The sequence below is a fragment of the Micropterus salmoides genome, unplaced genomic scaffold (assembly GCF_014851395.1).
Source record: "Micropterus salmoides isolate LMB-PRFRI ecotype aquatic unplaced genomic scaffold, ASM1485139v1 Ms_hic_scaffold_2, whole genome shotgun sequence".
NCBI classification, from domain to species: domain Eukaryota; kingdom Metazoa; phylum Chordata; class Actinopteri; order Centrarchiformes; family Centrarchidae; genus Micropterus; species Micropterus salmoides.
The window spans coordinates 48,178,026-48,205,291 of record NW_024041150.1 but is presented as its reverse complement, the minus strand read 5'-3'; the positions used below and the strand labels follow the sequence as shown (position 1 = coordinate 48,205,291).

The 27,266-nt window shown below is 40.5% G+C and overlaps 1 long non-coding RNA gene across 1 annotated transcript; it reads right to left on the bottom strand.

Annotated features, from left to right (window-relative positions):
• Positions 1-2,033: 2,033 nt before the first annotated feature.
• On the bottom strand, positions 2,034-11,002 carry LOC119913132. The gene is made up of 3 exons (XR_005446386.1): positions 10,909-11,002; positions 2,945-3,034; positions 2,034-2,590 (listed from the first exon to the last, which is right to left on the bottom strand). It is a non-coding gene; the product is annotated as an uncharacterized LOC119913132 (long non-coding RNA).
• Between the last annotated feature and the right edge of the window lie 16,264 nt (positions 11,003-27,266).

Sequence of the window (27,266 nt, the reverse complement as noted above, 5' to 3'; positions counted from 1 at the left end):
CTGAAGGGTTAGTCTGCAGCAGGGACACTGCTATAATACAGTAGCCACGATCTAATGGTCATCTACGTGCACAATTCAAATTTCAGAGGGTGATGTGTGGTTGAGATTGGAGGAGGTAATACCCATAAAGTCAAGTTGAGGACTCCGCCTGTGTTTATAGAACTAGGGTTACCATATCGTAACCTTTGTGTTTTATTTACCATCAAACTGAATTCAGGGGGCATTCAGTGAAAATATAAGACATGTTATAGGGCTTTAATATCGTAACCCTATCAGTGATGGAAAGTTCGACTCTTTTGACAGACTCATTCATTAAAATCTCATTCATTAAAATGAACTAATTCTTTTTTGAGTCATTTCATTCATTTGAACTAGGCTGCAGCCCTCTAGTGGGCGATTAAAAAGCAAAGAAGGCTGCCTGGCTTGCTTTATTTGACAAAGTATAATGCACAAATTCACCTCTTGATTACTGTATATCATCATTATATAAACCCCCCTGGGCCCACAACCAAATTCAAACCATGTAAAAACCACAGAAATATGTTGTCAATATGTAATCACCACTACTCCGGCTAAATCCTTCCATTTTCACAATCTTTCCCGAGTAGTAGACAACCAGACCAGCCACATAAAGGCTTATGTTATAATTACTATCATTATCTCTGAAGTGCTCATTCATACAGCAACGAGTCGCTCATTCCTGCTCCACAGTAGGAGCTGTCACGTGAGAAATGAACGACTCAGACAGACTCACAGTTGAGAGTCGTGAACTAATCAGTTCTGTTTCCTGTGACGAGTGAACGTAAGAGTCCAAGATCCTTCACGCATGCAAGTAAATGAATGAATCACTCACTGAGACAAGCCGTTCCTCCCGAGTCATATACACGATTACGTCTTATGAACAAAACGTTCATTGAACAACACAACACTAAGTCCTACTTGTGAACTTGGAGGAAAAATATGTACCCCGACTTAACGAGTAGCAGCTGAATGACGTCACAAAACAATGTCAGCGCCCATGGAAACACACACTGTAAATGGTAAACCATAAACTAAAAGGCAACAAAACGTATATTTGCATGTATTAAAATTAAAATACATACAATCATATAGTAAAACCTGTTCTGCATGTGCATTGATGTAGAAATATGTTAGGCCTATTAGGTAGCTGGCTACAGGAAAGAATCTCAAAGTAATCTTCTCTGCATAAAAGTTATTGTTAAAAATGCCAAAACATTAGGGAGTGTAACCTACAACACTTGAGGGTTACCAGCTGATGTAGCTAGAGGGGTACACATAACTAGTAAGGTAGAGGCTATTTATGTCAGTTGGTTGCAGTTAAACTGCCATCCTTTGAAGTAACACCTAAAGCACTGCTGAGGGTGCAACTGTGTGCACACTTTGTCACGGTCAGCCAGTTCACTTTCGGCGTCGTGCACCACCGTGCACCTGGAATGCTTTGAGGTGGGAAGTCGGAAGTTTCAACTGGGAAATATCCCAGTTCTGACCGGTCTCGAACGGTCGAAAGCTAAGCTAAACTTTCTGGATGTTTTTTTAAAAATAATGACTGTTTTTAAATATAATGATTGTTTTCAAATGTGTCTCAATAAAGTAAAAAGAAAATCAACAGGTCATTGTGGCCTGTTTGTAATTGTTGCTTTGATGTTTTTACTTTTGTTTTTTGGTTTAATAGGTTTTTTTTACATTTGAGCTTTAAGGCCTCGGTGACTCCCCCCGTGACCCTGTATGCAGGATAAGCGGTTGACGACGGATGGATGGATTTTTCATAATTGGTGAATCTGCATATAAAACCTGTTTTGACCAATAAACAATCAATCAATCTAGTTAAGGACACACTGTACTTAAGCTGAAATACATTCTGTTCAGTCTGTGTGGTTGTGGTCTTGTTTATTTTTAGTGATCTGCACTGAAGAGGTGAGTTTCGCATGTGTGTATCGGTTAGCCACAGCAAAACCTTCAAGTCAAATTTTCCATCCAACAGCTTTGTGAAACCAACAGAACCACAGAGGAAAAACAAGAACGAGACAAAGTTTATTGATCCAACAAAGAAACACGTTACTGTGCCAACAAGAAACAATAAACATAAATAAATCATAAAATAACAGTAAACTTAGTTATTACCCACAAAACAACGTGAAGCTACCAGAAACAAAGTCTGTGGATGGATGAGTGAAGTAAACTGAAGACCTTCACTCAGGAGCCCAACGATTGAGTCCCAGTGAAAGAAAGTCAAAATTTACATGTTTTAATTAAATTAATATTAATTAAATAAGTTTTGTGGATGACTTACTTACTGAAGGCCCAGTACGCCTGTATGTCATTGTACTGTCCAACTTATACAGTGTGTCGTTCTGGGGCACTTTGTTTATATTTCTGTATGAGGAAGTGTTGCTTTGTCTAATTTATCTAAATCATATAAAAATAACAAATCTAATAAATGGATGTGCTGAGGTGTGAGGGGCTCTGGGGACCAGTTCCAGGCCAGCTGGACATCAGTGGTTGGACTGGTGTGAAGGTGTGAAGGTCTACCTCAGTGAAGAGTAGACGACCTCTGGCTCTGCTGGAAACTCTGAACACACAAACACAAACAGTTCAAACAACACGAGAAACTGTTGGAGACAAAGAAACTCCGTCACCAGACAACAACTCTGCTTCACTCAGTTCTCAGGAACCAACAAGAGTTTCAAACTAGAGATTCACTGAATCAGGTCGCACCAGTAAAACTTCAGAAACGTCTCAGCTGGTAAAAAGTTTTGCTGGCACAGACACGTGGTATAGATTCTGAATGAACAGAGGAGCTATTAGAGTCCAAGAGTTTAAAAATTAAATAAAATGATCTACAGGTTGAAAACATATTGAAAGCAATACAAAGTGCCTGAGAGCCTGGCTCTGACCAAACTTCATAAATAAAGAGCAGCTGTACCTTTCGTCCTTTGTGGTTTGATGGCTATTTGTCCATAAATGACGTCATCTGTTCCTCTCACTGCTGAGTAGACTGCAGCTGGATCACTCTCTGGAAAATAAAATGTATACAAATTACATTACTGCAGGTACTACAGCTCACTGGTTCTTGAGATTTGGGCAAACAAATGTCCCACTGTCTGAATGAATAACATTATCTTATTTAAACAACCAGGGTCTGAGGGTCTTCAGCACAAATTTAGTTTTTTTATAGTTGTTTTAAAAATTATAAATTAAATGATTTTATGATAGCTTAGTACCACAAAATACATTGTCCTCAGACAAGAGATTTCATTTTAATTTGATTTTTTGGCAGTTTTGTCCACACTGTCAGATATTTATTTAACAGCAATAAAATCAGGCAACTACCCTGACCCTCTTCCCACCCTCCACATTTACTAAATGCATTAGTCAAACAAGCTACTGTAATGAGCTATTTTTTTTACATTTTTTCAACATATTATTGGTAAAGTCACAACCATAATATGACCTCTTTATTTCAACGCATTCTCATCTCAGGGCATCATTTCCTACGCTTTCAGACAGCGAGACAAAGCATAGTTTTTTGACGCTAAAGGTACCCTAACCCTACGCCACAGCATCACAAAGGAGGATAACCCTACCTGCTAGGCTGATATGAACAGCTGTAGTCACTAAAGTCACTGACTTAAGTTAAGGCACAAACCCCTGTGTTGATCATGATAAGGGCAGGGGGCTTTGGGGGGCTGCCAACACGCCTAACACTAATGTAGAACTTCACACACCTGGGGCCGTCTCACAGTATTTTCTTACTATATGTGTCACCTGTGCAACATGAATTAATTTAGTTTCACAATTTCATTATCATTTATAACATTTCCACAAATTGAGCATTTGCTAAATTTCAATTCATTAATTACATTCTGACTTTCCTTTTATGTAAGAAACAGGTATTTAAAGAATTTTAAAAATCATTGCCACTTTAAAATTAAATGTGTTTTTTATGTCCCAAATTATTATTTTGTGTACTAAATGTTAATGTTGTAAAAGTTCTTAGAGTGCTACATGTGAAATAATTTTAAAAAATGAACAAAAGTTAATATTCAACATTTAATATAAAATATATGAACCTTTGGTGTAGACACAATGATTTGAAAGCTCTAAATCACTATAAGGCTAAATAAATAGGATTAGTAATGAAAGGCAAAACACATATTATACAAAACAATTACAAAATGAGGAGGTTGCACCAAAATATTGCTAATTAGTGAAATCTTGTACTATAAATATATAAGTTTAGATTTCTTAACATTAAATTTTTTTCTTTTCAAAATTAAAACCTGTTTTATCCAAATTCAGTGAGCTGATATCAGTTCTGTTATATGAGACATTGAGAAGAGACCCTACCAGCAGATACAAGAAAATTATATTACCATTTGTATCCTGGAGAAGCCATTCCATGCATTTATGGACTACCCAAGATACACAAAGAAGGAGCCCCACTCAGGCCGATTATCAGCAGCATTAACTCGGTCACCTACAACATTGCCAAACACATTTCTACCATCTTAGCTCCTTTGGTGGGAAACACGCCTCACCACGTCCAAAACTCTATTGACTTTGTAAACAAAGTTCGAGGACTAAAACTGGATCCAGATGAAACCATGGTATCCTATGACGTGACTTCTTTGTTCACCTGCATCCCCACCATAGAGGCAGTAGAAACTGTTAGGAAACGGCTAACACAAGACAACACCCTGGACAACAGAACCAGACTCAGCCCTGACCAAATCTGTAAATTACTCGACCTCTGTCTAAACACCACCTACTTCCAGTACAACAGAGGATTCTACAGACAGAGGCATGGCTGTGCCATGGGCTCACTGGTATCCCCGATTGTGGCAAACATCTACATGGAAGAAGTGGAGAATAAAGCCCTCAACTCCTTCAGAGGAATAGCACCGAGCCACTGGTACAGATATGTGGACGACACCTGGGTCAAAATCAAAAGCCAGGAAGTGCAAGCCTTCACAGAACACATCAACTCTGTGGACAGTAACATCAGGTTCACACGAGAAGATGTTCACAACAACAGTTTGGCCTTCCTGGACTGCGCTGTACACATTGAAGAGGACAGGAGCCTGCAGATTGGTGTTTACAGAAAACCCACACACACAGACCAATACCTACTGTTCGATTCCCACCACCCACTGGAGCACAAGCTAGGGGTCATGAGAACACTGCACCACAGAGCGGAGAACATACCAACAAGCGCCCAAGCCAGAGAGAAGGAACAGAACCACCTGAAGGGGGCACTTACAGCCTGTGGATACCCTAAATGGACCTTTGTGAAAACAGCCACAAGATCCAAGAAGAACAAAACTACAGGGGAGGAAAAGAAGGTCAAACGCAACAACATTGTGATTCCATACGTGTCTGGAGTATCAGAGAAACTCAGGAGGATTTTCAACAAACATAACATCCCTGTGTTTTTTAAACCCAAGAACACACTAAGACAGATGCTGGTACACCCCAAAGACCGCACACCCAAACACAAGAAAAGCAATCTAGTGTATGCGGTCCAATGCAGTGAGGAATGCACAGACCTGTATATTGGGGAGACTAAACAACCACTACACAAACGCATGGCTCAACACAGAAGGGCCAACTCCTCAGGTCAAGACTCTGCTGTCTACTTACATCTGAAGGACAGAGGACACTCGTTTGAGGACCACCAGGTGCACATTTTAGACAGAGAAGATGGATGGTTTGAAAGAGGTGTCAAGGAAGCATCTACACCAGGGTTGAGAAGCCGTCATTGAACAGGGGAGGGGGTCTACGCCACCACTTATCCCCCACTTACAATGCTGTCCTTTCATCACTTCCCAGGAAACTCAACAAACGTAACCTATTGGCCTCAGGTGAAGATACCAACGATGGTTGTTCAGTCTCGGCCACAGGTAGTCTTAACGACTGTAACTACTGTCGTCACAGCAACCAGGAACACTAACGAACCAGTGGTATCGATGATCCTGTATGGCAGCTTTGCATGATTCAAAGTTAAAAAAAAAACTGTAATTTTACTGGCCCTATACACACCCTCATTTCATTCACTGAAACAAGCTGTAGATGCTCCTGGCTTTTTAATATTATTATGATGATGATGTCATACAGAGCCATTAGTAGAAACAACAGTTTAGAGCAGGGGGGATTCAGAGGGATTTCTTTTAAATATTTTTACCTCATGACTTGAAGCTTTGGCCGTGTTTATCATGAGCATCTGACATTGTAACATTGTGGATCAGACAGAAAATAGAGAAAAGTATAGTAGGTGCCCTTAAACAACAAAACAATTTCATTATCTTTCAGGTAGAATTATAATAGACTTTATAAACGGCAGCAGGTTTGACCGTTTTCTTCTTCTAAACTCCACGGCTGTGAAACATGAAAGACCAAATATAACTAGAGTATATTTATCTGAAACAGGGAACTGGATGACCACAAAGCTGCCTGTGCTGTTAAAACAAGTTCACACATTTCAGCACAAGGCACAAAACAGACGAACACATCAGCTAAAACAGATCACTCTATAGTGAGAAACCACACCAGCGTTAAACCACAGTTTGCTGGAGTCGACAGGTGGAAGTTGCTGTTTTGGTTTGATGTGCAGAGAGGAAGATTCAGATGCACATTCAAGTGTCTTTGGTCTGCACAGTCCGTCTTCTCTTTTATTTATAATAACTTAATGTAATAATTATTTGCATTAAAACAAACAGATCTTTTTATCACACACAGGAAACTGGACGACGCACAGAGCTCTTTACGTCATTTCACAGATTCACCACAGGGTTCACAACAGACAGACTCACATGCAACACACGTTATCCTCAACAGCAGGCCAGACCTCACGGACTACATGCAATTAAATATGACTACGATACTGTACAGGAAAAATGTACAAAACAAATCAAATGTAATCGCAGTGTATCGTCAAAGGCAATGCACCATATAAATGATATATCAAATAAAAATTTTAATGAATATCCTCTCCTTCAAAAACAATGTTCTGTGACCTAAATGCAGTGGTGGAAAAAAATACACTATTTTGCTGCTTAAGTAAAAGTACAGATACCACACAAAATGATACTTAAGCAAAGGTCATCCTGTAAAATACTGGTTTTAAAAGTACTTTATTATTAAAAGTAAAAAATCTATTGATCTTACAATAAGCAATCTATCTTTTTAAATTCACTCAAGACAGGCTTGAATGCAGCCGTGTAAGTTACAGCGAATCACAATGAGGAAAACAGATATTTTCTGTTGGGGGGATTAGTCTGCTGATGCAGTAGTATCCCTCTCAGACCGTCTGAATTCAGGAAGTGTACTATATACGCTGTAAAAATGATCAAGGTGGTTCAACTTAAAAACTCAAGTTCAATTGCTGCCTTAAAAATGAAAGAAAATATTTAAGAAAACCTTTAAGAAAAGCTTTGTTTCAACTTATGTAGTTACATTATGTAAATTGTTTAATTAATGATCATTTATTGTTTGACCTTAATACTGTGAGAAGAAACAACAATGTATTTTCATTGTTTATTCAAGGAAACTTGCCTTCTCTTGTCAAACAAACATACAATTCTACACCCTTTCAACACAGTTTTAAGTTAAGTTAATTTAATATAAGACATTTCAAGTTAATTTAACTTGGAAATGCAAGATGATTGCCTGAAGACTGCCTGTGTTCAACTTATAAATTCAACTTCATACTTTGAGTTATTCTAACTCATACTTTCAAGTTAAAACAACTTAACCAAATTAATACTACTTTCCATTTCAAGTTAAGTGATTTAATTTCCAAATTTGTTTCAGTTTATATGTATAAAGGGCCTTGTAGACAGACCATGAACAGCACTGCTGCGCTACTATCTTCAACGGCTTGCAACGTGGCAGGGCAGTTTGTAGCTCCCGTGCACACATCAATCAAAGTTCAAAATAGCTGCAGATAGCACCTCCTTTTTGAAAGGGCCATTGTCAGGAACCCTTTCCACCGGGGTCACTATTCCTGTTTACCACAGAAGTTTCTATATTCTGGTTGGAATTTGATGTATGATTTTGGATTTCTGTTATTCAGCCACTCACCTGTAAGTGTGCTCCCTTTTGGTTATATTAAAACCCTTTGTTGAACTATACCTGCTCCGCCCTGTGTCCTGCGTTTGGGTCCTCCAACCTGCCTCCACACCACGATTGTGACATTTGGAATAAATCACAATCAAAACCCAGATATCGCACTCAAGTCTTGCACATGTCGGACTGAGATTGTATGTCGCATTGTATTTATAGCTCAGAAATAGCTATAACTAACTAATAGCTAATGGAGTTAAGCTAAATACTAGGTGCAGAGTTATTGTTATAAGTTTTCATTATTCAGGAGGTTTCTACAAGGTCACAGTGGGTCTCCTCCTCTTCAAAACAAATGGACCAGCTGATTGATAATAGGTAATAAAGCACGTTTAATATCTCATTCCTCTGACACTCAGATGCAGGACGTGAGTGCTGCGTGCTGATCTGCTGCTGCTGCTCAGTTTAGGTGCTTGTTTTGTTTTCAGTTTAGTTTTTCCTCTCAATAAACAGACCTGATGCCTCACCTAAAAAAGACTGCACAGCTTTTGTACTGAAAGATGGCGTACTCACAAAATTTGAAAAGTACATATGCACAGAAATATCCACATGTATAAAATCAGGCGTACGCCAGGTCCTGTACCCCTTTCCTTTATACATCTCAGTCAATGTAAAATTGAGCGTACATGCACAAGCCTCCTGTAAATTACTGTGTAAATGACCAGAAAGGTCCAAATAACAACAGCCAATCCTGCTGCAAAACACATGAAAAAGAGAAACTTCACTGAGTGCGAGATTGAGGTGCTGATCACTGAAGTAGAGGTGTCAATGTTGAAAGCAAGTATTTAAAACATTGATGAGAGGACAAAGAGGGTCTATCCTTCTGGGCGAAAGAAGAGAATATAACTCAGTGAGAGTGACGTTTTGAGAACAGCAGTCAGGTAAACTTGTGTTCTCTCCTCTCAAAGCAGTGCAGCTGCAGTGAATCTCTCTCTAGTCTCTCTGTCCTGCTAACACAGCTAACTCAGTCTGTTTTGGTCTTGGTTGCTTGCCAGATTGTGACTGAACAATATTAGAGTGAAATACAAATATTTATTACTTTTGATAAATGCAAACGGCAATGATGTTTATGAACTGCAGCATGAAAAAGATAACCACGTTGCACGTGAACATGGGTTTATACAAGCGTGCACAAAATTAAACCGGGCATTTGAGGAGAAGGGTCCGGCTGAGTGGTGCTACAGCCTGCAGCTGGACTTTATTGCATTCAAGCAGCAACATTAGTGCGACCAGTCCAGACAGCACATGGATATGATGGCACTCCTCATAGGCACACATCATTTTAAAAGAAGACAGTGATTATCTGTCTCTCAGTGAAGATTTAGTTACAACTCTGGACTAATGCAAAATGGAAAGCAGTGGATTCACATTGACTATTAAAATGTGGACTAGCAGGGCATACTGATCAATATGCACATCTCTCAGTAAACAATAAACATCACACACTCAGTCAAGTCATTTTATAAAGAGTTTTTTCCTTGAAATTTCTGAAAACATTAAAGGAAACCTGGGAGCCAGCTTGAATGGGGCTGAAGCAGCTGATAACATTAACATCATCATGCAAGAATTGATATTTATAATTTACAGGGGCTATACTGAAGTTTGTCAGTAGAGCAGATGCTGGATCATAAGCCAGTACAAGCCCAGTTGATCCAAATCCAGTACTAACACAGACCCAGTCCTGACGTCTATAAGCCAACGTGATATCATGGAATGGTGTATAAATAGTGCGGCACTTTTAAGGACATTCTGGCGTGCCATGTCAACACATTTTAAGGTTTTCGTGTGTCATTTCACGATGTTCAAGCAACACAAAGGAGGTTAACCGGTCGACACATATTTAATTAATGATGGTTAGGGTTAGCAATACAGTACATCGGAGGGGGGATGTCAATGCTAGCATCTTTGCTAGCTAGTTAGCTACCTAGTTAGCAATGATGTAGCATGGTAACTTATATAACGTAATGTAACGTAGTAACTAATGTAGCTAACGTTGGCAACGATGTAAAATGCTAACTTACGTAACATAACGTAACGTAAATAAAAGCCTAAAGCTAATGTTGTGTAATTCTTGTTTCACTTGGGAACCGAACGCCGGTCTCTCGGGTCTGGGCCCAACTTACTATTCCCCTAACCACCCCTCCACCACCTTAGTGCCGGACTTTCATGGCTATTTATATCCCACACATTCTGATTTTACCTGAGACAGTAAAATGCAAAAACTGCATTGGAATACCACGCTAAATTACTTAAGAAATCGCTTGGTATTTTTATCTTTTGGTGTTACCAGGCTGCTTTAGCAGGTCACACAGACCCAGCTGAAATACTGGCAGCCTCAGCCAGTACGAGTACAGCCAGAGATGTAGAGCCAGCATCAGTCTAATCAGACTTTTTGATGACTGAGTTAGTGCACAGAGGTCCAATCAAACCAGCACTGGATTTTTCTAGAAGTTTACATTCAGGCTTATTACAGAGAGAGGATTATAGTGAGAGCACTGCAGTGACAGGTGAGACTGTGCAACAATGGTAAATTGTAAACAAGGCTCACAAGTCAGGTAGGAGGGCCACAGAGCAGATTTTTCCAACGCGTTCTCATCTCAGTGCGACATAACTGATGCTTTCAGACAGCGTGACAAAGTATAATACCCCGGTGGAAATGTACACAAAAAGTACCTTGAAAAGTAGATCCAAGGACTAAGTGCTTAAGCAAACAAACACCAAACACACACACACACAGACACAGACACACACACACAACAAAATAGCTACCTCTGCCTCGTCTGATTGGCTGCCGTTGGTGATGTGATATTCTGATGTCACTGTATGTGATGTCCTCTGTGATGTCATTTTCTACAACTTCTTCTTCAGCAGCTGGAATGAAACAACATGAACAGCAATATAATTTATGTTAAACTGAAATCAACGGACATTTAAATGAAGAAAACTGATTGGAATTGTAGTTGAAATGTGTAACTTATTACTCATGACTTTATAAATGTAAAATACATCTTGAAATGTTAACACGTGTACGGTACACACATCCAAATAACTTCCACTACTGGATCAAAAAAAAAAAAAACACAATCTGAAGGCAAAAGTCTCAATGAAGATCTGCTCACTGTACTGAGAGCACCATGCAAATGTTATTTAACAGAGGAACATTTGGATCAAACATCTTCATTCAAGAGTAAAAATGCTCTGAAATTTGTTGTTAGTGAATCTTTTGACTTTAACATGCAGCTCAACAGACATGAATGTAAATAGAAAAACATGCAGTCACAACTAACTGAACTGCACTACATGGGTGTTAACATGTTAAATAAACTGTTCTGAAAAAGTGTGAAATCCAGAAGTCTGTGTCTAACCTGTATGTTTCCCCCAAACACACCATATTAACAGTAGAACCAGTAGAACCAGTAGAACCAGCAGAACACAGGACAGTGGAACAGACCACAGCATCACAGAGGGGGAGGAGGAGCTGGTGATGAAGAAAGACAGGTGGACGTAGGAGGACGTGTAGTGGTGGGTTTCCCTAAAATGAACAGAAAATAATTATCAAAATGATAAAATAACAGTGACTCATTTAACGGTTTGTTTCTCCTCTTGGTTTTACATTCAGTGCGTTGCAGTTAGTTAAATTTCACTGTAACCGTTTACCCAGGGGAGAGTTGCTCATTAGGTGATGCACCGCCAAGCAGGGAAAGGCGGGGTATTTTTCTCACACTTTCTCCCACACTGTTAGTTAGCTTTGACTGTTTTTGACAGACAGTTTGTCTCTGAAGATCGCTGTCCAATCAGCGTCAAGTCGTGCTTCATGGAGTCCATGGACTCTTGGTGCGATTTCAGTCTGGTTGTAATTCGCCCAGTTCTATTTCCTATAGGCTTTGCCATCTAAGGCTATTGCTATTGGGTTTACCCTTTCCGCATGCCTGCGCAGCACTGAGAATTTTAGTCTACGCCCACCCACAGCGTGGGCCTCTCCTACATCCACACCTTGTATATATAAAAAATATAAAATTAATCATTTGTTTATTTTTCACAAGGCAATAAATCCTTTCAATTCTTTTGTTGTTATTGGAATACATAACACTTCTTCTTCTTCTTCACACTAAACTGTGGCATTGGGCTGCACACTGTTAAAAAATAAATGTGAAAAAATGCAAATATTCCGGCAGCTGGGAAACCAGAAAAATACCGTAAAATAAAAATACGGTAATATTCCATAATGACAAGTCTGTAACTTTAATTTTACATAAAATCTTGTGCAATTTTTGGGGCTTTTATTGTTTAATTAAGAACATAAACCTGTAAAAACAATTAAATTACCTTTAAATATAGTTGAACACTGCTATAATACAAATCAGGCTTAAAATTTATAGTAGAGTGCTGTTTTTAATTGAGTTTTATTATATAATTTCACATAAACATCTTGTTAATGTAATCAATATATTGTAAAAAGAATGATACAACATATTAGATTTTCCTTTAATAAAAACATCAAAATAGTGTTCTAAAACTGGTAATCAGCTGTATTGGACCTTGCTTTGTGCACTTGTGCGCAGTCATGTTGGAACAGGAAGGGACCATTGCCAAACTGTTTCCACAAAGCTGGGAGCATGAAATTGTCCTAAATGTTTTGGTATGCTGAAGCATTAACAGTTCCTTTCACTGGAACTAAGGGGCCACGCCCAACCCCTGAAAAACACCCCCACACCAAACTTTACACATTCTCTTGGCAACCGCCAAACCCAGACTTATCCATCAGATTGCCAGACAGAGAAGCGTGATTCGTCACTCCAGAGAACACGTCTCCACCGCACTAGTGTTTAGTGGCGGCGTACTTTTCACCATGTATCCGACGCTTTGCATTGCACTTGGTGATGTAAAGCTTGGATGCAGCTGTTCGGCCATGGAAACCCATTCCATGAAGCTCTCTACGCACTGTTCTAGAGCTAATCTGAAGGCCACACGACGTTTGGAGGTCTGTAGCTCTTGACTCTGCAGAAAGTTGGCAGCTTCTGCAGATGCGCTGACCCCGCTGGGATTTTATGTGGCCTACCACTTCAAGGCTGAGTTTCTGTTGTTCCAAATCACTTCCACTTAGTTATAATACCACTAACAGTTGACCTTGGAATATTTAGTAGTAAGGAAATTTCACAAATGGACTTATTGCACAGATACCAAGCTTGAATTTACTGAGCTCCTGATAGCGACCCATTCTTTCACAAATGTTTGTAGAAGCAGTCCACATGTTTAGGTGCTTGATTTTATACACCTGTGGCCATGGAAGTGATTGGAACATCTGAATTCAATGATTCGGAAGGGGTGTCCCAATACTTTGGAAGTGGTTATCTGCATTTTTGCAGCCATGTAGCCACCAGACTTGAATTCTTCCCCAATTCTGTGGAGAGGGCTATGGACTAACACATTTCCAGAATTTGGTCACCATACCAATTATTAGGGGAAACTTACGTAATGTCTTGCAGACCTTGGATAGATATACTGTTGATTTTGTTTGCCGTTGTTTATGTTTTCCAATTTAGCTAAGAACCCAAGTGGTTTCTATATGTCATCCAAAGGTGTTGTTGTGCAAAGTCAGTCAAATCTGAAAATGTACTTTTGGCTTGCATACCAAAAACTTGCAAACAAATGGAGTCATTTGGACTGCCAAGAAAAACTTCTTGGCTTTTTGTATACCAACTTAATTTAGAAATGTTGGACTTCCCCAACTTCCATGCACACAGTTGTGCACTGCCATGCAAGGCCAGGTTGACCTAATTCAGCAATCAGCTGTAGCACTCCTGGGACAGAACTAGAGGACAGAAAAGGAACAAGGATGCACAGCACATGGAAACACATACAGCCGTAACAACATTTACTAGATACAAAAACTGGCTTTAGAAAGTCCTAATATATCATATTGAAACCAGGGAAGAAGTCTTTGGATTGTGCATTAAATTCACTGTATGTAAAACCACCATTTCCCCTCTCTGCCTTTCATGTCTCTGTACATTCCTATGAAAGCAGAATGCCAGCATTTTAAGAAATACTTTCCAGTTACTTTACATTCAGATTGTACTTTAATCTTGGAGCTGTGTCTAACAGTATCCAAAATATTCTTTATGTTGACCCAATTAGGTTTCTAATGAATAGATCTGAAAATGTCGTCAATAAGGTGTGGCTTATTTGTTGTGAGCATGAAACTGAATAAATGGTCTATAAATAGTATCAGATGTGGGAATTTGTATTGTGGTGGTACTTTAAAAGGTCTGTGGGTTGGTGATCACGTAATGGATAAGACACACACCTTTGGTGTGAGAGACCCGGGTTCAATCCCTCACTGTGACCCATCCATGTGCGACCTCGATTGTAAGTCGCTTTTAGATAAAAGCGTCAGCTAAATGAATAAATGTAAATGTCTGAGTTTGCTTAAATTAAGTAAATTTAAGGAAGTCTGAAACTGTCCTAAATAACCCTAGTACAAGGGTTGTAACATTACTCAAAATGGGTTTCTGGTCTCTATTATAGAATAAATGGATATGTAAAATGTAATAATGTGAACATGTGGTAATTTTTAATTATGAAAAACAGGATTTAAATGTGTTTACTTTAGGTTTTGATAATACACCTATAGCTAAGATTCTTCAATCAAGTATCTGTAAAATGGCATCAAAATTAATTTTCTTCACAAACCCAAAATTTTACAGGAAGTTTTCTTTTTTAACCCCATTAAAAGGTTTAAGGCTTTCTGTAATTTTACCACTTTGGGGCAATTATATACTATGTTAATCTAACTTGTAATTTAAGAATTATAATAAAAGTCAAAAGCTGTGAAATTACAGTAATTATGGCTGTTTTCAATGATCAAAACTGTGTTTCGACAGTTTAACAATACTTGTAGACACTATATACTGATTAAAATAACATTTATTCAATGTTTTTATTTTCCAAATATCCATAATTAAAGGATATATTTGTCAATTAACAAGAAAATCTATGTCAGGTTACAGAACAAATGTTTTTTGTTACGGTTAACTATTACTAATTGCACCAAGTTTAAGTAATGTTTTTACAGTATTAAACGTATTTTTAACAGTTTTTTCTTTTAAATAATAATAATAATAATAATAATAATAATAATATGGGAAATTCCTGAATGTATTGTAACAGTTAATTTACGTCAAAAAAACCAATATTTTCATTAAAATAACAGAAATGTTATGGTTAATCACAACTACAGGTTTCTCATGTTATTTTACATTAGACACGTAAATCCACAGTTTTTTTAGCAATTTTTTGATATTTTCATGTATTTCAAAAATACAGGAAAAAAACTGTGAAATAAAAAGGACTAAAACTTTAAAATTGCAGATTTTTTTACAGTGCATTTGCGCACACACACACACACACACACACACACACTTACTGATGGTGACATGGACTTAGTTTCACATTTGAGGGAGGGCTGTCTGCATTATATAAGTATCTATCAGCATACAACAAACTAACAGAGTAGAGAGTTATCAGATGAGGAGCCGACCATCAACTTTAAGGCACTTTTTTCATGGAGTGGTCAGTTTTGAGACTTTGGTCTATTTTGCTTCCATGTCTTCTTTTACTCTAATGGAAATAAAACTTCAAGAATAAACATTTAGATGATGTTGGTTTTAAGCCTAAAACCCTTGGCCTATTTACATCTGTAGATTTATTCTATATGAACCAAAACAAGCTAATCTGCATATTTACACAGCACATCTCAGCGGAAAATACTCTTGATGTAAGTCATTAACTGGGGAAGTTCTGTGGTGATATGCTTTAGTTATTTTCTTTGTCAAATGTGTGCAAATTGCCGCATTTTAATTAGTTAGCACCTAATCTGCATATCAATGTGGCGATTGTGATGACGTTATTAGACACAAATGTTACTGTGTTCATCTGTAGTGTCTCCATCAGTACATTAGGTTGTAAGGCCATGAGATGTTGCCTTAGCTAAACTTCAGCTAACTTATTAAATTATCTCAGTTCATGAGTCATGTGTTAGCAAGACATAGGCCTATATTATCTTTAGTTTAATTAGCGGTAAACTGGAGGCACTGGTAGTTTAGTCTTTTGTTCATCACCAATCACCTCCACACAAACCAAGAAAAACACTGCTGTCCATATCTGTTTTTTTTTTAAATGCCGTTTTTTAACCTTGAGCCCCTGCCCACCAAAATGTCTGCACGTCCCTGGCAAAGCCAATACGAAATAGAACGGTGGTTACGCACTGTAACCCAGATTCTATGAGTATCGGCGCAGCCGTCTAAGTTGAACGCTTCACTGGACCTTGCTTCTCAGTGCTGAAGAAAAGGCATTTGGGAGCCGAAGGATGGGTCTCACCATTGTATATAAATATATAAGTTGCGGACATAGGAGAGACTAAAATTCTCAGCGCGCAGGTGCACGGAAGGGGTAAACCCAATAGCGATAGCCTTAGAGGGCTGCGCCTATACTCATAGAATCCAGGTAACAGTACGTAACCCCCGATCTCTCACATAGACTTTCATGTAAAGGCAGTTTTTTTTGAGCTGCGGCTGCTGCAGTGCATTCTCTATGGGTTCTGGGAGGGCTCGCACTAACGTGTTTACGTCATGCGCCCACAAGGAGCTACGCTTCTGCCGCCTGAAAACGACTCGGCAGTCCTCCAGCTTGTTGCTCTCACTACAACCAGCTGCTGTACAAAACGTACGTTCAGGCTGAAAATTCAACCGTGGTGTCGGGAGATGCAGTAAGACACAGTATAAATAATACATGTAATTGTTAAGCTATGAGGAGAGGAAAAGTCCGCTAGCCACTAGGCAAAGTTATGCTCCCTAAAATGTCATAGGCTGTCATGCTTATGTTAAATGTGATTGTTATTAAGCCAGGTTTTATATGTGGAGGTGGAGTCAATTTAAAGTTTGCTGCACTCAACCATTAAAAATTATTTGATGTGTTGTTTTTTTCTTTTATTGCCAGAAACCGAAGAAGAAATTGGAGGTAGCATGATGTGGCCACCACTGGCATCTTGTCAGAGGAGGGTAAAAAGAAAAAGAAGGAGAAGTAGGAAAGTAACAGAAAATAAACCACAAACAATAGAATATACCTTTTATATTTCCCCCTACACGCCTTGTTGTTTAAGTGTAAATAAATAGGAACAATGGGAGAACAGCACATAGCTCATTGTTGCTGTGTAATTATAGAGTTCAGGAGCAACAGTGCCTACTTTAATACAGCCCACACCTCTATATAAGCTACAGTATATAAAAATACTGAGTATCAACAGGATTTTTTACAACTCTCTGCTTACCTTATTAGTCTCGTGTAGTGTGAAAATGAAAAACTGTAAATAATTTTATTCATTGCACATCATCAGCCCAGTGCCACTGTGCTTTATTCTGGATTTGTTATTCCTAAATAAAAGGTTTGTCACAGCTAAATCAGATGATTGTGACAGTCATTCTTTTTTTCATTAACGCCAAGTTAAAAAGTAGTTGCCTTTACATCCATAGGGCTAAAGATCTGTTTATCTTAACTGAGGACTACTCATTCATTGTAGATATTGACAATGATCTTCAGAATGTAGCTGTTCAAAAATACAAAGACAAATCCTTGTCTTATAGCAGACTTAGACCATTTAACTGGTCACCTTAGCCATCTTTGCAACAATTGCCCCCCCTGAGAGATGAAGGAATGAGGAAGTTAAGTTTACCTGCACATGTTCACATGTTACATGTTTAAAGGTAGAGGTGCAGTGTCATACTAACAGAAAGACACACAGAAGTGAATTCATAACTTCTGTCCAGTTTAGAAAACAAAACAAGGTCAGTTTAAGAATTATCTTTGAGCTCCTCACCTGTGACAGAGATCCAGCTGGATGGAGACTCTCCACGACCGCTGATGTTACACTTGTAGAGGCCTTCATCAGACTTGTTAACATGGTGGATGGTCATGTGACCTGTAGGCTCAGTCCTGATGAGGGAGCCATCTTTATAGAAACCAGCTGGGAGGTTGGAGGGAGGGGTCTTTGTTTTACAGTGCAGAGTGACATCATGTCCCTCCATCACAGGGAGGACAGGACTCTGCAGGATCACTGGTCCACCTCAACACAGAGACAAACTACAGCATTTCATCATTTACACACAGCTTCATCAACACTAACTCCACAGTCTGATCTTACCAGGGACAGTGATGTTGATGGTGTTACTGGTTGCTCCCTCTCTGGACTCACACCAGTAAACTCCACTGTCCACTGGGTCGATGGAGCTGATGTTACAGGAAGAACCAGCTGATCTTCCCCAGTTGTCACACTGAGTCCTGGTTTCTCTGGTTGTGTTCCTCCTCAGCATCCATCCAGCAGAGCTGTCGTCCTCCTCACAGCTCAGAGAGACAGACTCTCCTTCAAACAGCTGAGAGCTGCTGGGACTCACAGTCAGAGAGGCTGGAGGGGATTTATTGGATTTTTACTGTAATTCATTATTAATTATATAATTATTTAATAACCAGACAGGTGTCACAGTAAAAACTCGATGTCTAAGCCTTGCGATTAACAAGTCATTTGTTGAGTAAAGGTTTCTGAACTTGTTGCCAAATTGATGCTGAACGTTAAAGCGTATTTTGATTTCTATTATATTTCATATTTTTCTGAGTCACTTCCTTACAATGTTGATTATTCACATAGTTTGCCAAATGTTTTTTGCCGGATAGCTTAATTTTGAGCACAAAGTTGCAAAAATTGCTTAGTTGTTAAAACGGGGTGGTGACGTATAGGAATGGAGACCCAGTTCCAGAATTTCTCAAAACCCGAAAATCAATAAGGTTCGAGCTTATCGATACTGCTATCGAGACTTGTGGGTCCTATGATGTAACGTTATGTCTTGTGCGTCAAATCTGATTTAATTTGAAACACAGTGGATAAGAAAATCATCAGGCTGCAGTCTCTGCCTGCTCTCTGTGGGCTCCTAAACACACACAGTGGCAGCAGAGCGAAAGGCTGTGGTGTAATATGGTGAGGGTTAATTTAGCTCCAAACTACTAAGACAATACTTTATCAATACACCTGTCTGTAAGGTACTGTTAAACATGTAGAAATGGTTAATGAAATCATCTCTGTCCTCAGTATCTCATCCTGTATGTTTTATACAAGCACAGCTAACGCTAGCTTGTTATTAGCCAAATGTTAAAAACAAGCTAAATAGAAAGCTGTCTGTCTGGAGCACAGACTGGTCTGTAGTCTTAAAAACTCAGATGCTGGCTGAGACAAACCAGCCGCACCTGCTGCGAGAGACGAGGAGGGACTGATACAGACTGATGTTATTCTTTCTAAACGTCACTCACTACTTGAGATGTCAGATAAAGTTACTGAGTACCTTTGATGTGACATCTCTAGATTCAAAAGAGTTTGCAAGGATGAAGATTGTGGTAGAAAATATCCTTCCAGAGGATGCCACGGAGTGATTTAAGTTTCAGATCCTCACAGATCACCTTAAGTGCGAAGTGCGAAGAGGCCTCACTTGTGGCAGATTCCTACAGCAACTTCAGGCAGCCTTACACAGACACAATGCTGCCCTCACCAAGATGTACGGGCAGCCACATAAGCTGGCTGTGCAGCACATTGCAGAGGTAATGGATGGTCGGAACCTCCAGCCAACAGCTGCAGTAAGATAGAGAAGGGAAAGGCCTACTGTGCATACGGCGACAACAGTAACCACTATCTAAACAGCTGTGCCAACTTCAAGCAGCTGAACAGAGAGCAGAAGGTGTTGTGGATCAGAAGCAACAACAGGTGCTGGCGTTGTGGCCATTGCCATCAAGCAGCGAAGTGCACACTGAAGGTCACCTGTAAGACATGCAATAGAAAACACCTGCTTGTGCTGCATGAGGTGAATAATAATAATAATAATCCTTATTTGTAGAGCACTTTTCAAAAACAAGTTACAAAGTGCTTTAACAAGTGTAAAGAATAATACAAAAAAAAGATAAGAGCATGAAAATTTAATATAAAATTAGTAAAATACAATAAAATAAAAGGGATAAAATAAAGTCAAATAAGATCGGGAAAGGCTCTCCTATAAAAGTATGTTTTAAGAAGGGACTTAAAAGAGTTCACTGACTCAGCCGACCTGATTTCCTCGGGCAGGCTGTTCCAGAGCCTCGGGGCCCTGACAGCAAACGCTCTGTCCCCTTTAGTTTTCAGTCGAGACTCTGGAACAGACAACAGACCTCTGCCCGAGGATCTCAAGGTACGTGCTGGTGCGTATGGGACTAAAAGTTCAGAAATATAACAAGGCGAGAGGCCATGAAGAGCTTTAAAAGTGATCAATAGAATTTTAAAGTCAATTCTAAAACATACTGGGAGCCAGTGTAATGAAGCTAAAATAGGAGTAATGTGGTCATATTTCTTTGTTCTGGTTAAAAGCCTGGCAGCTGAGTTCTGGACAGTCTGGAGTCGATCAATAGATTTTTGGGTTAAACAGGTGAAAAGGCTGTTGCAATAATCCAGTGTAATTAATGTGATTTACTAGGGAACCAGCAGATGGCAGTATTTGATTTGCCCTCTGCTGGGACCCGATGACCAGGATTTCTGTTTTGTCTGAGTTCAGCTGGAGGAAATTATTTGACATCCATTTTTTAACTTCACAAAGGCAGTTGTTAAGTGAACTCAGCATTCCAGGGTCTGTGGATCTGACGGGCAAGTATATTTGTGTGTCATCAGCATAAATATGAAAAGAAATGCCATGCCAAGGAAAACAAAATGGGTCCTAAGACCGACCCCTGAGGCACACCATATTTAACTGGACAGAATGAAGAGACATAGTTGTTTACAGACACGCAAAACTTCCTATTTGACAGGTAGGATGAAAACCATTCTAGAGCAGTACCAGAGATCCCCACCCAGTGCCTCAGTCTGTCTAACATGATGTTGTGATCAATGGTGTCAAAAGCAGCGCTAAGGTCCAGGAGTACAAGGACTGAGCACATGCCTTCATCAGCAGACATTAAAAGGTCATTGTTGACTTTAAGCAGGGCAGTCTCAGTGCTGTGGTACTTCCTAAAACCAGACTGAAACTTTTCAAATATTTTGTTATTTTCCAGCACAGTGAGCAGCTGTTTGGACACAATTCTTTCTAGAATCTTTGCAATAAAAGGCAGTTTTGAAATTGGTCTAAAATTTTGTGGGAGGGAGGGATCTAAACCAGGTTTCTTTAAAAGTGGGTTCACGCAAGCCGTTTAAAAATAATCAGGGACACAACCAGTAGATAGGGAGCTGTTGAAAACAGAGATCAAATGGGGCCCAACAGAATCTATTACTTTTAGTAAAAATTTTGTAGGTATTACATCAAGTGGGCTGGAGGACACTCTCATTTGTGATATTGTTTTTAAAAGCTCAGACAAGTCGATGGGATAAAACTGGTTAAAACTCTGTTGTTGCTGGTGAGGAACCTCTGAGTAAGAGGCCGCGGGGGTAATAGAGGCTCTGATTGACACCACCTTATTGGTAAAATAAGATAAAACAATTCACAGTCATCATTACTTCCAGCTGAGGCACAAGGAGGGGTTGGGTTTACCAGCTGATCCACAGTCTTAAACAGAAACCTGGGATTGTGTTTATGTGTAGTAATGAGTTCAGAAAAATAGTGTGTTCTCGCATCCTTAAACATTTTATTGTAGTTAATTAATAAATCCTTCAGACTGAGGTAATGGACTTGGAGATTGGATTTTTTCCATCTGCGCTCTGCTTTCCTGCATTCCCTTTTTAGGCTGCGAATGCTGTCATTTATCCAGGGTTGTTTACTAGCTTTAGACGTAGGCCTAACCTTTAGAGGAGCAGTAATATTTAGTGACGACAAGCAGATATGATTGAAGTGATCAACCAGATTGTTGGTGTTGGAATCAGACAGGTGTTGGCTTTGGCTCTGAAAGAATGCGCAAAACTTTGAAACACTTTGTTCATTAAAGATGCGAGAACACACGGAGCTTGGTGAGGCGGCATGAGTAACAGGCGAATCGCAGCTAAAAACAATACATCTGTGGTCAGATATGGTCATGTCCACTAATTCCACAGAGCAAATGCTGACACCCAGGGTAAAAACCAAGTCCAGTGTATGACCACGGTTATGTGTTTGACCTTTGACATGTTGTTTGAAGTTAATAGAAGTGGCCATATTTAAAAAGTCAGTTGCATTAACATTGTTGGGGTCATCAACATGAATATTAAAATCGCCACAAAGAACAATTCTGTCATAATTTAAAACCAGAGTAGATAAAAATTCAGGAAGTTCTGATAAAAATCCTCCAGGCGGTTTTGGGGGGCGATAAATTATAACAAATATGACAGGTTGCAGCCCTCCAACTTTAAGAGTGAGAACTTGATGACATTTAAAATTTTTCCTATACACGCTCACTAGCCCACCACCACGAACACTGACCCTCGGTTGACTAAAACAATCATATTGAGGCGGACACAGTTCAGCTAGCTGGCTATAGAATGATAGAGCAGAGGGTGCCACAGCCACAGCAGAGAACTGTCTCATGAACACTACTAGACAAGCCCTGTACGCTGACCGCCCCACATACAACTGCAAAGTGCATCATAAGGAACGGTGACCGGTCACTTGAAGCAAATGCTTTTAAAGATGATGGACCAGAGCGTACCATCCTTCTTCATGCAGCAGCAAGGTAGTTAGCCCTGCAAGGACTTAGTAGTTATCTGAGTGTTTTTATTACAGATGTTTAATAATAAAACCATTTTAATTTTAACTAGGGTTTTGAACTGTTTGCATCACAGCTTTCAGTGCACTGAGGCCCAATACATGAATTTGGTGCCCTTTTTTGAGTCTTCAGCAGCAGACTTCCCACAGCTCTGTCTGTGAGCGATGTCTCAGAGGCTGCACAGCTTTGGTGTTTAATTTACAATGTAAGAGAAATTAATGCCATTTAACCAACATTTGAATAAAAGGACAATAGTTACATCTCAATTGAGAACTAATAAACTTACCAACATTTCTTCTGCACATTTCAATTCAATTAAAAAGTCTTATAGTTTCATAAAGAGTTTTATTGTAAATTTTCATTTTGCACTATTTTTAAGTTACAAAATGTTTTCGGGCATTTGATTTATTTCACATCTGAAGACATGGATCAGATCTTTTTCTCAAAATAAAATGATCAAAACAGTCTTGATGCTGTTGCATCCTGGTCAAATTTTTTGTTTTGGGTAGTTTTACTTAAGCCTGTTTTTGTTGGTGGTTGTTAATAATCTTGTTTAACAAAATTTGTTAATGTTCATTAAAGTTTTTGTATGTTAAAACTTGTTGTTGAAGTATTCTATTTATTGATGTTCAAACTCTTTGGGTACATTTTGTATCAGTATTCAGCAGAAAGCATTTTGCTATCAGCTTCTGACCATCGGAGTTCACTCACCTCTGCTGATCCTGCAGCTCAGAAGAGAGATCAGCACTGAAGAGAAACCAGAGATTTAACATAAAACCAGACCAGACTTGAAAAAGTTTGAGTTCTGCTGCTCACTGCAATATCTTCCAAATATAAATAATTTAATATATATATTATTGTGTACATTAAATGTCTCAGCAGGATTATGTACAAGAATACATTTCCTGTAGAACAAAAGTTTGTTAATGCTACGTTCTGTTAATCGTTTGTTCCAAAGGCTTAATTATTAAAGTAACTTTTTAGATGTGATTTTCTTTATGTCTGTCTGAATGAAGGAAAAAAAAACATTAAATATGTTTGTTCTGTTCTGCTTCAATGCTGTAAGAAGTGGTAGTTATTTCATTTTTGTAGCATAATGAAGCTTGTTGCACCAGTTGTGGTTATTTTTCTTAGTTGAGTTTTGTCTTTTTTCAGGTAAATTCTAAAGTGACGTTGTTTTTCATCAGATTGTACTTACAGAGCAGAAAAGCTGTCTGTCCCATCGCTCCTCCACTCAGTCAGTCCAGTTAATCTCTTCCTCACTGTAGGTGAGAGCAGTGACTGTGTAGAAGCTCATCTGGTTTTGCTTCTTCACTCAGAGCTCATCAGGAGACACGGGGCCCTACACAAAGAGTTTAATCACATGCAGGAAGTGACAGCGCTGCAGGCTGAACATGAAGGAGGGCTGATCTGAGATCACTGAGAGACAGATTCATTAGAAACAAGGAGGTAAAGTTCCTCAGTGGAGTTTCTCTCCACTCTGTAAATATCTGTGTGATGAAGATTTCACTTTCCAAAAACATTTTGTAGAAGTTTAGATCAAACCTTCCTGGGTTTCTCTCTTACTTCTGTTGTTGTTGTTGCAGTGACACAGATGTCCTGCAGGAGGCAGTAACGTTCACTGTGCAACTAAACTGTGGTTCATCTCTGATGTTTAATGATCAGTGTGAGTCCTGTTTTACATTTATCATCTGGACTTCTGCTGTGAAATGATGCAACATCAAGTGTCCCCTTTTAGTTTTGCACAGAGAAACAGTGATGGGGGAAGGAAACCTGTTCAAACCTTTGTGTTAATGGTTTCACAGAGTCCTCCTGGAACAGATGCATGTGTTTATACTGAAAGATCATCAAGTTGAAAAAGTAATTTAGCTAAATGTGTGCGTTTCCCAGACGTACTTCTGTGCAACGTCTTCCAGTTTAGACTGTATAGCCTGTTGTGAGGAGCAGCAGCCTCTGATGATCAAGAATGCCTTTTTACTGTGGTGGTGATAATAAAAGTTTAAACGCAGTGTTTTATATCTATGGATTCTTTTATAGGCTGGTCAAGTGCTGATTTTAGAGCCTAAATCAAGCATCAACTCATTAATGGCCACTTGGCCGTCACACAAAACAACCCACATTAATTTAACAAACCAAATAAAGACTCTTCTCAAAACGGTGCAGTTAAGCTTGGGATCCACTCTCTAAAGATGAACATGCTGGATGTAACACATTACTCTGTCCTCCTGTTGGCTGCAGAGTAACTCTGCTGACATCTGCTGGTTTAAAACAAACTCACATATTCAGAGAATCAACCTGACTTCCTGTTAATGAGATTTATTTAACTACTCAGGTAACTTTTAGTAACTGGTGCACTGGATTTAAAGTTCTCTGAATTGGGGGACATGTGTTATTAAATGTGTTTTCAGTTACAGGGCAGATGCACTTTGGGGTTAGAGATGGTGACACCTACAAGTTCCCGGGAGTGCACCTCAACAAGAAACGTCTTCGGTTACGTATGTAACCCTGGTTCCCCGAGAAGGGGAACGAGACACTGCGTCGGTTACGACACTATGGGAACGCCTCTAGGCGAAGCAGCATTCTGAACGTGAATGAAATCACTCCAATCCTATTGGCTTGTTGCTAGAACGGTAAGGTGTGACGGAATAACCGGAGGAGTATAAAGCACACCTGTACACAGTCATCATTAGCTTAACTATGAAGTAGGCGCTTCAGGCGGGGAGAGAGGTGCGGCGGGCCGACGCAGTGTCTCGTTCCCCTTCTCGGGGAACCAGGGTTACATACGTAACCTGAGACGTTCCCCTTCGAGGGAACTCGAACTGCGTCGGTTACGACACTATGGGAACGAGATACCCACTAAACCGTGCCGAAAACCCCGCCTGCCCCTGTGTGCAATAAAGTGGCACGACTAAGAGGAGAGCGCACGAGTGCCAGATGCCGAAGGTAAAACCGAATGAATTTGTGCGGAGTGGCCCAGCCAGCCGCTAAACAAACATCCTGCAAAGAGGCCCCGGAAAGGAGGGCTCAATAGGCCGCCATGCCTCTGGTAGAATGAGCCCTCACAGCCACAGGTGAAGGCAAACCGCGCACCTGATAGGCCAGGGAAATAGTCTGAACAATCCAGTTGCTAATAGTATGTTTGGATGCAGGGAGCCCGGCCCTGGGAGACCCAAAACACACTAGCAGCTGGTCAGCCTTCCTCCAACAGGAGGACCTCAGAGTGTAAATACTCAGTGCTCTGACAGGGCAGAGCAGATGAAGTCCCTCGTCCTCCGCCGTCACATGAGGTGGAGGATGAATGCCTGCAGCACTGTGGACCCTGCCGCACAAGAAGGCACTTCAGGGATGTATCCTGGACGAGGGTGCAGGATAGCCCTAATATTCCCCGAGGCAAACTCCAGGCTTTGCGGGGAAACCGAAAGCGCTTGGAGATCCCCCACCCTCCTCAGAGAGGTGATAGCAAGGAGAAAGGCCATCTTGAGGGTCAAGTGCTTAGCCTCAGCTGACTCTAGGGGTTTGAAGGGGGCCTCAGCCAACGCCCCAAGAACCACTGCCAGATCCCAAGTGGGAACCTTGGACCAAGTCGCAGGTCTCATCCTCCGGGCACCACAGAGGAAACGTACAACCAAGGAAAGTTTCCCCAAGGACCCCTCCCTCAGAGGGGTGTGGAAAGACGAAATAGCTGCCACGTACACCTTGAGGGTGGAAGGGGAAAGACCAGCAGAGAACCGGTCCTGGAGGAACTCAAGTACCTGAACCACCGGGCAGGTAACAGGGTCCACCGACCGCTCCCTACACCAAGTGGAGAAAACACTCCACTTCAGGCCGTACATCCTCCGTGTGGACGGGGCCCTGGAGCTCAGGAGGGTCTCAACTGCTCCGGCTGTTATATCCGCCTCTAGGTACTGTGCAGCAGGTCTCTCCTCAGAGGGACCCGCCACGGCGGGCCGTCCAGGAGCGACATGATGTCCGAGAACCACACCCGGGTTGGCCAGAACGGGGCTACGAGCAGTAGGCCGACATTGTCCTGCAAAGTCTGCCAACGGAACCAGCCCCTCGGGGCCGGTGGTCGGTGTCTCGTGTGATCTTCTGGTGGACCCCTGAAACCCCAGAATGGCAGGGGGGAGCAGCCGAAGATCCACGGTGAGTGAGTCGGGACACCGCCTGACTGCAGACCCTCGGGGCAGGCAGTACGGCGTGGACTCGATGGTGGCAGGTGCGTCCTGAACGTGTAAACGCCTCCATCCGATGGCTGAGGGTGAGAGCGCCGTCTCGCTACCCCAGCTCCTCTCCGTAGGAGCTCGTAGAGGGAAGGGACCTACGCATGGAAGCCTCAGCTGCCTTGGGTCCAGACCGGCGAGGGAGGTACTGGCGGAACGCTTCGCCCTGTGTCTAAC